General features: G+C 41.4%; 1 protein-coding gene across 11 annotated transcripts in view; it reads right to left on the bottom strand.

Annotated features, from left to right (window-relative positions):
• LOC139768121 (bromodomain adjacent to zinc finger domain protein 2B-like) overlaps positions 1–14539 on the bottom strand; it is a 150698-nt gene that overhangs the window by 98416 nt on the left and 37743 nt on the right. For all 11 annotated transcript variants that reach the window (XM_071697996.1, XM_071697999.1, XM_071698000.1 and 8 more), the window contains exon 2: positions 516–606. The gene's annotated coding sequence lies outside the window, so the exon portion shown is untranslated. The remainder of the gene's footprint in view (positions 1–515; positions 607–14539) is intronic.

Below are 14539 nucleotides of genomic sequence, written 5' to 3'. Positions count from 1 at the left end.
GGATAATAAAAAGCCCCTGGTTCCCGCAACTCCACGTATAGCTACCGCACGAAAAAATCGGCACGAAGATTTTTACGCTCGAACTCCGCTTGCACGGAAAAAATATCGTATGAAGCAACGTAATCCGACGATGCAAATATATATATAATGTCGTTTTATTTTCATTTATATAGATTAAAAATTTATTTTTTACAAATTAAACTTTTTATTTTTCATATTTCAACAGCATCATACGATATTTTACTGATAATATGTCAATAATCGTGTTTCGCATATTATCTACGTAATTTCAATCCGTTGAATATTTCTCTCATATTCTTCGTCAATTCTATTCTTTTTTCAAATTACAGTCAGAAAACAGATTGAAAGCGATTGCGTGGTGTAATCTTCAATTAAATCATTTCACCCTAATTTACGAACTTCTTATACCTCAATATTGTACTAGTATAAGTTGCATTTACGGTCACATTTACGGTCACATTAATAATTTAAGTGCGGATTATTTTTGCACGTACCTATTTTCTATCTCGGGCTCCATCGCGACATATCCATTGGTGCAGCAAGATCGATGTCAGCGCTGATCCTATAATCGTTACTCGACTTCGCCTGCAAAAGAAAGAAAAACCGAAGGTAAGAACTGGAAGATATGGCGCATGATCATTGCGGTATAGTAATTGCAGTCGTAATGACGGTACGCATCATGCCAAGCATGATCATGCGGATAACGCGATTGCGTCGCGCCGTCGGAATATGTGTCATATTATCGCGCAGTCAAGATTCTCGCAAGAAAGAATCGAGACGGAAAAAGAACAGAGATAATAATATGTTTATAACGTTCGCATAAATTAGTTTCTAAATACGAAACGCTCGATAACAGTTTAATACTTTTCAATATTTAATTGCTAGCATATGAAAGTCGCCGTGCTCCGATGTTTACTCAATTTGTTTGCCTTCGTTCTTGCTTCCGTGTTGATAATGCGAAAACATCCAATTCTATGTATCCCATTTTCTTAAATCAAGATTACGATTACACACATATATAATTATTTACTCATATAATTAGCTAAATTGAGGTGCAACTGATTTTGCGCGTCGAAAGTGCTAAGCGAGTACTTATGTTAAGTCGTTTCGTGCCAGTGGTTAAAGGTTACAAATATTTTGTGGCACACACGCGAGCGTATAAATTATACTTGACGTTATCTACATATTATGCAAATTATCAAGTAGATTAGATAGTTAGAAAAGTAAAATTAAAATTCTTGTTAAAAGAAGAAAACGCTCGTTAATTTATTATAGCACTTTTCCGTAAATTACTAAAAAATATAACATTTCTAAAATTACAGTAAATGATTTATATTTCATGTCCTTAATAATCCAACCTTCGATGCTACAGGCGATGAACGTGATTTGGATTTGACATGCATAGGTAACGAAATATAAATATATATTATCAAAATAGTCATACTTCTCACGTAATAAAGTCATGTGCTATTAATAGTTGGATTATTTAGCGGGTCGCGACGATTTTATATTTCGATGGTGCGACAACTTTCGTATCTCGTTCGCGATCGACCCGCTTAGCTGACGTTTCATAAAATTTCCCGCAAAATATAAGGAGCGGAGCGATCGATTCGAAATCACTGGTGTTACAAAGCGGGAACCTCGCCCTAGCCGAAGGGCGTTCTCGGCACAGACGGAGGACGGCACAAAGCGGCCGCGCGCACACACACACACAGTCCCTTTTTCCTGTGAATATCAGCGAGATCTACGCACGCTTTCCTCTCTAGAAACCGCTCTCGATATCGCATCTCGCTTGCTACCTTCCCGCCCGACCCCGCGGAAACGCGTAAAATTCCAGACCTCTGTTCGAAGTACGCATCACAAAATACGACGGTATCGCCGAGATCAACGGTAACACAGATGCCCGTAATCGTCGATCGAGAAGGGTGATGCGCGTATAGAAAAGAGATCACCGAGCGTTATGTATTACCCATTATCTCCACCACTGATCGCTGGATTTCAAATCGTCTATTAATAAATCTCGTCTTCCTCTTTGCAGATTCAGAGAACATAAGGCTTATTTGAATCTTTTAAATCAAATTATCCTTTTCTCTCACCTCCGTTTCTTATATTACATTTATTATATAATATGGTAAATGTAATCGAGTAATGAGATGATTGGTGAATGAAACAACGGTGATTAAATTTTTCAATTACATATCTTTTTCCCCTTTTTCTAACAAAATTGTTCGGATTAAACATACGCAGTTTTTGATTATTTCTCTTTCGTAAAACGTTTCGAGAACATCAAGGACGATTTCTATTCTCTTCTATTCCATTCTATTATATTGCTTCTAAATTGCTGTCCTCTCGCGCATCCTTTCGCCGTTTCCCTCACCCCTTTCGCATTCTCTCTCGCACGCATACACGCGCGACATACGATCGGACAAAAGATAATCGCGGAGCTGCCTGTCGTGTTCCACAGCGCTCGGCTTTCGGGTGTGCTGGTTTCCCGAAGGGGGTGACGCCGGGCGTCGCGAGGTAGCGGCAGGACAGCGGGAGGGGAAGGGAAAGGGACGAGGGCCGCAACGGGGACGGCAGTCGGAAGAGAGAAGAGACCGAGAGAGCGGAGAGTCGCGCAAAGCGAAGAGGAGTCGGCCGGCAGGCAGGCAGGCAGGCAGGGGGTTGGCGGGCGAAGGGTGAGGATCGGAGGCGGCCGGGTAATGGGGGAGTCGGTACGTGGGGTGGCTCGGTGGTACGGCAACGAGCGGTTTCGCGGGCCTGTGGGTGGACAGGCGGAGGGGCGGAGGGGAGGAGGCGGCGGCGGCAGCAGCGGCAGCGGCAGCAAGGGGGTAGCGCGGCGAGGGACCGGGTGGGGTTGGTTAGGCGGACACCACAGAGGGTGACGTAGCGAAGGGCGGTATAGGGTGGATGAGGGAACACGGGAAGACGGGCGGGAACGGGGAGAGGGATGGTGGTAGCGGTAGAGCGGAGGAGGCAGCAATGACGACGAGGCGCTGGTTTGAGTTTGTGTGAGCACGCGCTACCGCTCTTCGGGTTCTATCTGCCCACGTCCCTCGTTCTGCGTATCGCCGTCTCCTTCTCCGACCTGTTCTCTCCGTCGCGCTCGTTATCTCGATTCGCCCGCGTTCTTTCTCCGTCGCTCTATACCGCAGCCGCTTCTTCTTCGTCCCTCGCTTCGTTCCTGACACTCGGAGAGCGGATCCTCTCCGCCACCCTCTCTCTCTCTTCCCTACCCCCCTACGTTGCCTCGTCCTCTCGCGACAGCCGCATCGGTTCACGTTCTACGTCCCTCTGGCTGTTTCCCTCGCCCTATCTCTCTCTCTCGATCTATCTATCTACCTTCCTCTGGCGCACGCGAGCACCGCGTATCAATCCGTCTCCGTTCCGCGCTCCGTATCTGCTTTCTCGCACCGGTTCTCTCGTTCTCCCTCTCGCTCCTGCCGCTCCTCCGCGCCGCGCGCTTCTCTCGCTCTTTCTTCCGCTGTAGCACCGCTAGCCGGTCCTCTCTCCGTTGAATCGCTATGCGCGAGACAGGCCGGGCACGGGGAGGTGAAGCGAGAGGAGAAAGAGGCGGTGGAGGCGGAGGAGGAGGCGAGTTCACGTTCCATCGCGAAGCACTGGGCGGAATTGGTATATCGGAGGATAGAGGGTGAGCGCGGGTAGGCGAAGGATGGAGGAAGGAGGACGCGGGGACGCGGCGCTCGTAACGTAGCGACGCGCTCGAGACGCGGACGTCGTTTGAAGACGAGTTCTGCTGTGTGCTGGGAGGCATTCCGGGTTGTTGCACCGGAAGGACAGGCGGCCTGGGAGCCCCGATGCGTCGCCGAAGTAAGTTCTGTTGGAGCTTTAATGGAGGACTTGGATAATTAGCGCGAGTGCAGATCCCGCTGCTTCGGAGTCGGGGGACGACGATGCGACGAAGAATGCAAAGAACTTGTCTCGTAATACGACCGACGCGGCGCGGCGCGCTCGCTCGAGAGCTTCACAGAAAACGACCTGTCTCGGTTTTTGAACGTATCGCCGAGAGATTTAATTCAGGACAGAACACGTCGAGAAAAAGGCTTCAAATCTGAATCGCTATTAGATTCTCTTTTTTTTCCCTGCCAAGTCCTATTGAATCGTGCATTCGAACGCAATAATAGTAATATGCAGAATGCATAATCGCCGATATCAATTTGCGAGTTTTTGAACAAACGTGGTTGGATAAGAACAATCAAGATTTTTTCTAACATTGCTGAATTTAATATCATACTTGGGGTACGTTCCACTTAAGGATGTTTTACGTATATATAGCTATATTTAGTATAATTTTGTTTTCTTGATTAAACAATGTAAAGCTAGTCTAAAAAATGATTCATAAACAACATGTTATCATTGGGACAGAAAAAGCGTAAAAATCGCATTTTGTCCCTTTTTTGTAGGTACTTGATATTGTTTAAATAAATCATTAAAAAATTGAAAAAAATATATATTAACAGAAAAACTTAAAAAACCATAATTGCAATTCTCGATGTCATAGAATAAGTGTACTATAAAAATTTCATTCATTTTTACTGTACAGGAGCAGAGATACATAATATGATATTTACTTGGGGAGTATATCTCTATATGTATATATACAATTTCTGTAACTTTTAAAGCAAATATCTCAGAAACGGGTCAGACAATCGATCGCAAATTTAACACAAGTTTTTGGGATATATAAGTGCACAATCTCTGTAAATGTCAGCTTCATCCCTCTATTTAGAATGTATATCATAAGCGATATACATCCTTAACGCTCGCAATGCTCGTGGAATCATTTCACCCGTGTTGTTCGTTATATGTTAAACAAGGACGAATGATGCTCGCTAGCGTTGTGAGCGTCAAGTGTAACGTACCCCAAGTATGATATTAAATTTAGCAATGTTAGAAAAAATCGCGCGAATTTAACAAACTGCAATATAATAAACTGTTATGAGTTCTCCATCTGCATAAGAAGAAGAATTTTCACGTGTTCTGTGGTATATGTATATACGTGTCTATCTGCTATTGTACAAATGTCGATTATTACTGTTTACGCGGAAAGGCATGTGCATAAAAGCGACATAAATTATCGCGAAAATATGAAAACTGGACAATGATAAATAATGCCAGGAATTCGTATTACCCACGAGACATTTCGTTTCTGCTACTGTTAGTGCTGTACGTACCTTATGAATGAATATGGTTATATACGACCGATAGAGAGAGCAGTTACATATCGTTCGCACACACTTTACATACGCGTACATACACGGTCAGATCGTTATTTACTCATAATAATGGTCGGTTTTACATGTATGTACGCGCAGATGTAGTCCCACAGTTTTGTACATGTTTATACAAACTCAACCGTCGACTCCAAATCATCGAGATAGCGTAACGCATTAATACACAATAATATTTATGATAAGGAGATGCTATATCATAAGACGCAACGGAAGTCGGATGACAAACAGATGTGCTGACAGACAGAACCGTCGATATATGAATTGATTAACATTAAATTTATCTGTAATTAAAACTACAAAATTTTCGTTCACTTTACACTGAGTCATTCATGAGCGCGAGTAGAAACTTCTCCATCATTTAATATACGTTGAATCATTCATATAAATTATAGACTTTTCATTAATTCGATCGATCTACGTATCTCACGGCAATGCGTGGCAATAAAAAAAAAGTTGTTTTATTTTCCTTTTCATAACAGTCGGACATAAAATACAGCGTTTGTTTACTGTGTATATTTGCGTTATGTATGTAGTTTCACGTCAAATCAATTGTCATCTGTTCAATTTATTTGGTCGCGTGAGATACATTTTACAATTCTGGAAATAAAAAAAAATTTAATTGAAAACATTTTTCTAGTCCACGAGCTATGATAAATCAATTTTTATTGTTATTTTTACATCTGCTAGTTTAGCAATTAATCTTTAATTCGCATCGTTCAATTTAATTAATTTTTAATTAGCGGTTCAATTAATTTATGTTGAATTTAATTAATTGAATATCCTGTAACTCCCGTCATAACTTTCAGTTCCAGATTGTTTGATCAGATTAGGATCGACCTTGCCTTAGTATTTGAACTAACATAATAATGTCTGAAATTAAAGCGGTGTCGCACTGAAAACATACAAAATGAAAGTGAAAATACAATTCCAATTAAAGAGCAAAGTTACGTGAACTAAGTTTTTCAATATTCGGCATCACGATACCGCTCAAAACGTACAATACGCTACCCGCATTCTTCTGTGCAACTTACGTTTCTTTTACGTTCGCGAGTATCGATTTGCTCCAGTGACATTGAAGACGAGCATTATGGTAATAGCGACAATAAAGAGTTTTGTTTTGTTCAGCGACAAATTTCACAACTTCTCGCGAGAATATGAGACACTCCGTAATGTATTCCTATCGAACTGCATCTACTGCATTACGAACTAATGAGCCTATACGAAAGTGTTTGTCCTAGGTGATTCAGAATGACGTTTCTTCGAAAGAATCTGGTTCGTACTTAGTGATTCAGAGACGGACTCAATGTGAAAGTGAGCTTTATTTAGGATAACGTCATGTCTTTAAAGCATTAAGAAGTTAAAACTGAGTAAGACGTTATAAAAGCTTCACATGCAAATATTATCGAAAATCATCAATTATCTGTTATATTTTATATTTTCAGAGCTCTAAAAAGATACAAGACAAACTATCGTATAATTAAACAATATCCGTCAAACGAGAGATAGAGTTTCAATCATATTTTGCTTTTCCTGTTATCGCATATTATCGCCATTGCTTATCTCGTTATCACACAACTGCAGACAGAATCAGACATTTCGGAGACGCATTATTGAAATTTTCTTTAAAAAGATCTTAACGGTGTAAACGGTGTTCTCCCAACAGATTCCAAAGCACCAAGTGCCTGATTTCGGGGAACATTTCGTCGTTTGGCACGTATTACTTAACGAATTTAACAAGTCTGATGTCTTTGACTCTCGAAGGTTTTGACCATGACACGAAATAAACAAGCGGACGGTCGCTCTCTATTATCGCGCTTTGTGTTCTGAATGACAACGATATCGTCAAGATATTTTAATCGGTTAATTCGATGTGCCGCATCGTGAATTTATTCTGCCTGCAAACGATCGTTTGTAACAATGTAAATACACGAAATGGTCGTAGCTATTTCGCCGCTGAGTTTGCAAAACTTGTTATATTGTATCTTGAACACTGTATCTCCATACATAAGTACTCTTCTACAAATAGCCGCCGCACTCACGAGCATTAATATGCGAGCATTATAAAATAAACGATTATTTGCGTTTTTCTAATATATTTGAAGATATATTTTCGCGCGATTTTCTGTTTAAACAGCACGTAACATCGCGGTGAAGTCAATCGCAATGCTCATCGATCGAACCGTTGACCGAGAACACAGATGGGTTATCGTAACTTGTATGTATCTACGAAGAACAAGAAAAAATAATATTCAATGCTATATGTCGATTATACATCACGTCTGTCGGTCGAGTATTTCTATTTTGAATAGCTCACAGTCACAAGATATCATCGGAATCTATGCTATCAGAGTGGAGATATCGACAGTTTAACGTTGATACGTACTGCAAATCGCTGATACTTCGGGAAATGTGCAACAAAATGTATTATTGACACTTCAATAGCCAAGTTTCATAGCGTATGATTCCGTTTATAGAAGCATAAGTAGCTAAGTGAATTAAGTTCCTCAAATAAAATAACTGACAAAAGCAGAAATGAGATCAATGTAGAAATGTATTTCCTTGTCACTAAGAAATATCGTTAGAAAGACATGCCAGTCTATTTGTGCCTGCAAAACGTATCGTTGTTGCAGCTTTGCAGACTCTTATAATAAAAAGTGTATCGAGTATCCACAGTTCAATGCATGATTTACTCACCACGTTAGGGTGGATTTCCAGACGTTCGCTGTTCGTTAAATTTCGACTTTTCGTGCAAGGTTGTTTGCCTCGGGCCGTAACGCGATAATCGGGAGACTGGGAGTCACGTCGCGTCGCCAGCTTCTGGAAAGTCCGATCGCGTAGATTGCGACGCGAAGTTTACCAAGGCTCGAACATGCACCGCCGTCACACGACGCAGTTAAGATCGGCCTTAACTGCGAGCACGCCTTTTGCCGCACCGTCGCGCGCCTTTAATAGCGGATCTCAAGTAATCAAGCAAAAATTACTGGAATCCCGCGACCCTGGCTTGTTTCGATTCGCCTGAACGTCAACTCTGTCGTTCCGATAATTTCGAAACGAGAGTCGCGCTATCGTCAAACTTCGCAGATTCGAGAAGCTCCTCTGAATCACGTTGCGCGATCGTTTTATTAAAATCGTTTCATCACTCTGCAATCTGCATTCAAACAATTCCTCCCGAAAGTCGCTCGAAAAAGTCCGCAACAAATGCATGTATTTTATAGATATTGTATTATATTAGCATTAAATTCATTAGAAAAGTATTTCTCTTAATTTCCGTAAATTGAGAGTATTAAAAAATCATAGCTCGCAAGATATTTATACAATTAAAGATATTTATGACGATTATAAATATTTATCCCTGATATCGTTTGAAAGCGGACTTCGACGTTGGAGCACGTTCTCTCCGTGGCAGTTCCGCTATCTCGTCATACTCAAGAACAATCTCGCGTAGTCGTTCGCGTACTCGCTATCGACATGACGGTCGCTCGTCTTGGAAACAGAATTCGCGGGGCGGTTTATTCAAGGCGTTTTATCGGTCGCTCGATCAAAGGTCCCCGGTCTTTCTCTCCGGCCGTCTACCTTCGGCACCGAGTTGGCGCTGCGAACTCGGGACCCTTATTGGCTACAGGCGGGCCGGATACCTACCCGGCATTCCGATTGCTCCCGCTCGCTGACCCGAAAGCAAATCCCCGCCGAGCTACAAAGTGCGTATCCCGCGTATGTTCGCGGCGCGAGTACGTACACGCGATGGTTGAAATGCACGCGCTATACCATTGCGGAAACGCATACGAAATTCGCCACAGTCACGCTCGAAAATGGAAATATGATCTACCACTGTGCTCCACTTAAGGAGATGGAGGGGAATGAAACGAAGGGAGAAAGAGAGAGAGAGAGAACATGAGAACATTTAACGTCACATCGAGGACGACTTAATCCTTTCGCGAATGATAAATTGTATATGCAGATAAAAAGAGTGAGAAGCGAGTAACATATTACAACCTGTTTAAAGGCTCCGTAAGACGTATTAATTATTCGTAAATAAGAATACAGATAAAGGATAAAATACGTAATCAATTATACAATCGATTGCAAGCGATTTACTAGATATCTGAACGAGGATAATACTTATAAACGCATTGTAACGATAAAATTCATATTTAAAGAAAAGAGATTAAATGTCATTTACACTTTCTTTTACAATTGCCGCTGGCCCGAACGAGAACTTCGACGGTGAGCAATTAATCCCGCGGCAGTATTTACGTGTTTGACAGTTTAAAAGTCGATCTCTCGACGTAGCACTCGCACGGAACTGCACACATGCGTGCGGTTCGCGTGTTAATACGCGGAAAGAGACCTTCCCCTTTTTATCTAAAGACCCGACGACTGTTACAGTATTACTCGGCGACTATATCGGTATCCTAGCGCGCTCGAACTGTGAGATCAATAAAGCAGTCCTTTATAGACTTCGCTACACGCGCCGTACAAGCTTGGTCGGTTCCCTCCGCCCGTTAGTCTGTCACTTTCTTTCCCCATCTCCGTCTCTCTTTCTCTCGCTCTCATTCTCTCTCTCTCTCTCTTTCTCTCTCCCCCTTCCCTCTCCGTTCCGTCCGCCCTCTCGCACCGCGGCTCGGTACGTACGAGTAAAAGAGTCAGTCGTCCGCCACCTCCCTGAAAACGCCACCCTCTTCCTTCGCCGCAAGTAAGCCCTCCTCTACGCCCTGCTCTGCAGCGAGCACGGGGCCATAAATAACCGAATGACCTACCGCGGTGGGGAGGAGGTGGGTGCGCCGCCGATCGCGCCGCACCGGGTTGCTACCGGGACACCCGTTAGACGCGTGCACGCTCGACGCTGCGGATATACCAGTGGATGACGAGCGCGTTTAACTCGGTAATTTTACACGAATTAAACGCAAGCTGGAATGACCGATAACATATGCCGGCGAGTATCTTTGCGACCGGTTCCGATTGCGCGTGTTTCGGGGTTTTTGAGAGAACAGACATTAATTTCCACCGGTCGATCGAAGCGCGACACGCTACAGACTAAGATAAAACGGCAGTTTAATTCGAAATTAAGGTAGAAATTAGGTTCGCAATTTGCAAGATTCATTATGGACGCGTCTTAGCTCTGAACTAGCAATTAGTTCAAAAAAAGCGTATGTACTAGACAGTCTCGAGACTGTAATGATCAAATGAATGTTACAAAGAACCTGAAGAATCACATAATCGTGACGTTGATTATAAATTAACATTTGGCGGACTGTAAAGAAAGCGACACCTTCGAAATGTCGCGTATCTCCCGTTCGCGCAGTAACCCTTCACCTTCCGCTGTTCACAAGACGGTAAGGAGTGCGTGGCCATAAATAATCGAACGAGCCGCCATAGATTGCACGTTTCAACAACTTGCAACTAGGACCTTTTAATATAGGTATGCCTCGTGAATAACGCGTGTTGTCGGATCGATCATTTAATGAGAGCAAATAAGTTCTTATTATAATAATTAAGACGTTAATCGACTCACGTCAAAATAATCTACGAAAATATTGCTTTTATAACTCACAAGAATACTTATCGAATACATACATATATTGAAATAGTTTATATAAAAAAATTTGCACGTAGATAATTAAAAATTTTGAAGTTTATTTATTATACCTGGATTATATCTGGGACAAATCACTTGCACATCAAAATGCGTCTTTAGATCGCGTAAGTCGTCTTTGATTAGCAGCCTATAGTAAACAGAGATAATCTAACTCGTAGCGTGATAAAGTATTCGCGGTCTTTTGTATCAGTAACCTTGTTCTCGGCAACAAAGTACTGACAGTACGTTGAGTCAGATGATAAATGCAAAAGCAAACTTAGGTTGAATGTAGAACCGTTACGTGCGTACGAGTTCAGCGACATCGTGGACAAGGCCTGGTGCAGGTGGCGAATATCGCTGAGAAATGATTCGTCGGTTAAAACAGCTGTCACTAACTCACGAAATATTTTAGTGTGCGCGCTTAGTCATTCCGAATACGGTAATATTTCTGATGCGGAAATATCATGAATAATAAAATACGTAATCTTGATTCATTCATTCATTCATGAATATTACATAATTGATATGTTACGAAATTGCAGTTTAATAAATCAAAGAATAAACAAGGTCATATAAGAATACGAGTTGCAACAACCTGGGCATTCTTCAAGTTATATGTTACTAATCTCGAGACATTAAAAAAAATGTATATTTTCCTGCATAATAATCATACACGATTCTGTTAAATTCACCTGAATGCCTTATCGCGTATTCTCTTTCGCGTTAGAGCAACATGCCGTTACGGATGAAACTTTTCTTGCAAATGCCGCTCGCTTTCTTTACGGTGAACCTCCGCTTCCGTCGTTTGAATGACGTGCAAGCGCCGCAAATAATCGAACGGCACTTCGCGAATACGCAACGATGACAAATTGTCATTGGGACACCCGTTACACGCATAAACGCAGCGCGTAACTGAATTGCGGATGGAGTTTCAGGTCGCAAATTATGTACAGCGCATCCAATCGACGTTCAGTGGCTGCATAATGGCGGAATCTGTCAGGATATCGATCACGCGTTACAAAGACGAAATCCGAGGAATAAACTCGGTTTTGCAGACAGTTGGAGATAGACGACGTGAAAAATCGACTTCGATACCAACTATTGCATTTCACGGATTCTAATTCGCAGAATTTGTTCGACGTATTGTTATCACAGCAGTGATAATACGTTTAAGAGTAAATATGCAAATTATACGCCAAATAGAAGTTATCATTTAAAAATCGCAAAAGATTATATTACTGTTCGTATTCGACAAAATCTCTAGCTGCATTAACGCACCATTATGTTTAATTTTGCTTATTTTGTAAAATATCCAGGTCACATTGTAAAATAAAGAGAGACGTAAATTATTATTATTATATACGCTTTTATACGAAAATGGATTTTTAGTTCTCCCATTGCGTCCACGTTTTTGCAATCTCGTATGTAAATAAATCCGGAAAGCTTCAGGCGTACTCTTTATCGTGTATGTACACCACGCCGGATAAAAGTCGATAGCGCGGCGGGATTTCGATGGAGAACCGAAAGAGTATCGCGCGCTATCACAATGCGCTATTAATCACGTCTTGCGAGAAGAGGGAATGCGAACTCCATCGGGCGTAAAACTGGATCCGTTACGGGATACGGCAATTAGATGTACCAAGAGAAAGAGATTGCGCGGATTATTAAAGCGATTCCGAGATATTAATCGTCTGTTTTAAAATAGTCGCGAGGGACAACGACGTACGACGTAGGTTGCTGCGATTCCCGACCAGGTTTTCCACGGGCCGTAATTTGATTCACGAAGGAAGCCTGCGACAGAGGATACCACCGTAGGCGGAATCCCAGAAGGCGGAAGGAATACTATATGGATTACGAAAAGCCAATTAAAAAAAAAACACGTGATTGTCTAAACTTTCGCGATTTTTAAATTATGAACAACAAAAGAATTTCGACACACAAGACTTTAATTCTTCCCCGATTAATTTCGAATAGATTCTTGTTGCGATACTTTTAATTCGATAATGCGTTTAATAAGTTAAGGAAAAAATAAATTCGATTATAACTTATATGATATATCAGTGATAAATTTCGCGTAGGGCCAGAAGGTCATACGAAGTTTATGGTACACCAGCCCTGTCGCACAATTTCGAAAAATAACTGCTGTGCGTAACGCATATAATTCTTTTTAAAATTCGCTGCATTTTACGGGCTACTCGCTTATATATTTCCGTTCTGTGGTGGAGTCCTGACAATTTCGATAGCTACGGTATTTCATGACTACCCGAGCTGGATTGTTCTATTATTTATTCAGCACGTTAACATGTGCAGTCGACGTGTTTCACTTATTTACCGATTACGTGGATTTATGTTTTTCGCGTCGCAATCGAAAATGCGTGTACTTTGCGCCCGTTTCGGAACGTATTGCCATTTCTAAAATATTAATTATATCGTGTGACCGTGCGTGTTGCGTTAATACTGACCTGTACAATACGAATATGTTATAAAATGTTGAGCGCGTTAGTTAAATTTTCAGTAGTCGTAAAATATTCACGTCGCAATTCATTGTATAATTAATGTTAAAAATACGACGGTAACAATGATATAACAATATTTGTTTTTCTTGAAAATATTAAAACATTTAATCATATAAATATAAAAATTAAAATATGTTCTACAGATAATCGTATATTGTTTTAATCGAAATCTCTAACTTGAAAATGAATAATCAATTAACACTACTGAATTATTTTGCCTGCTAAATTATTCTGGCGCATAGTCAAATTCGCAATAATTATAAAACATTTATGCGCTGCCTCGTTAAAACGCGATAATAACGCTCACTTTTCACGAAATAATAAAAAAGCTTAAAAGCAGAAATTAAAATATATTTTCGCAGCTCAAGAATAATATACTTTCCTTCACTTTGCTATTTAATTTCATATTGCAACAAGTTGAAGTTGCCGAAGTTACTAAAGTTTCATGATACGATTCTTTGCCACTTCTTTTTCTATTCAAACTATTGTCACAGTGGTATTTTGATCTCGATAAAAGCGATGGCGATATTTTCTGATGAAAGTCTCGTAACACGAAATCAGATTGAGGAAAAGAAATGCACACCCGATAAAACGTGATTCGTCCTCGTTATCGAATATTGTCATTAAATCGGCGCGCAAACAACATTACGCGTGCTCGAGAATGATCAGCAATTTTTGACGATATAAATAATAAATTCATTAATATCCTTCACCGCCATCGTCATTGTATGTACTTTAATAGATATGAAAACGTTATCTAATAGATGTCCGAGGGTATCATAGTGATATAACGAATATCCGTTGGCCATTTGGACAGAACGATTATCTGTCCAAAAGTCCATTTTTTCCCTGTATCTGTAACGAATATAATGCTTCGATGATTTTATGATAAACGCTTCTGAAATGTTTATTGCGATTCGCATCGACGTGAGCTGTCCGATAAACATCGTACGTTAATATCCGTGTGTCTGGAAAGTTACAACACAGCGCGTAATCTTTCGCCGGATAAGTTTTCCGCGGTACAACGCTCACGACGCTTGATCGCCGGCGCGAGTTCGTTCTCGCGAGAACGCATTCGCGTGAGCGTATGAACGCCCGACGCGCTCAATCGTTCATTCCTCGCAAACGACTCCGGGCGGGAACGACGAACGGGGAAGGGCGGGCAGGCAGGT

The sequence above is a fragment of the Temnothorax nylanderi genome, unplaced genomic scaffold (assembly GCF_030848795.1).
Source record: "Temnothorax nylanderi isolate EJ_2023f unplaced genomic scaffold, tnyl_v1.0 TNYL_tig0014_pilon, whole genome shotgun sequence".
In the NCBI taxonomy this organism is placed as follows: Eukaryota; Metazoa; Arthropoda; class Insecta; order Hymenoptera; family Formicidae; genus Temnothorax; species Temnothorax nylanderi.
This window is presented reverse-complemented; position numbering and strand designations above follow the sequence as displayed.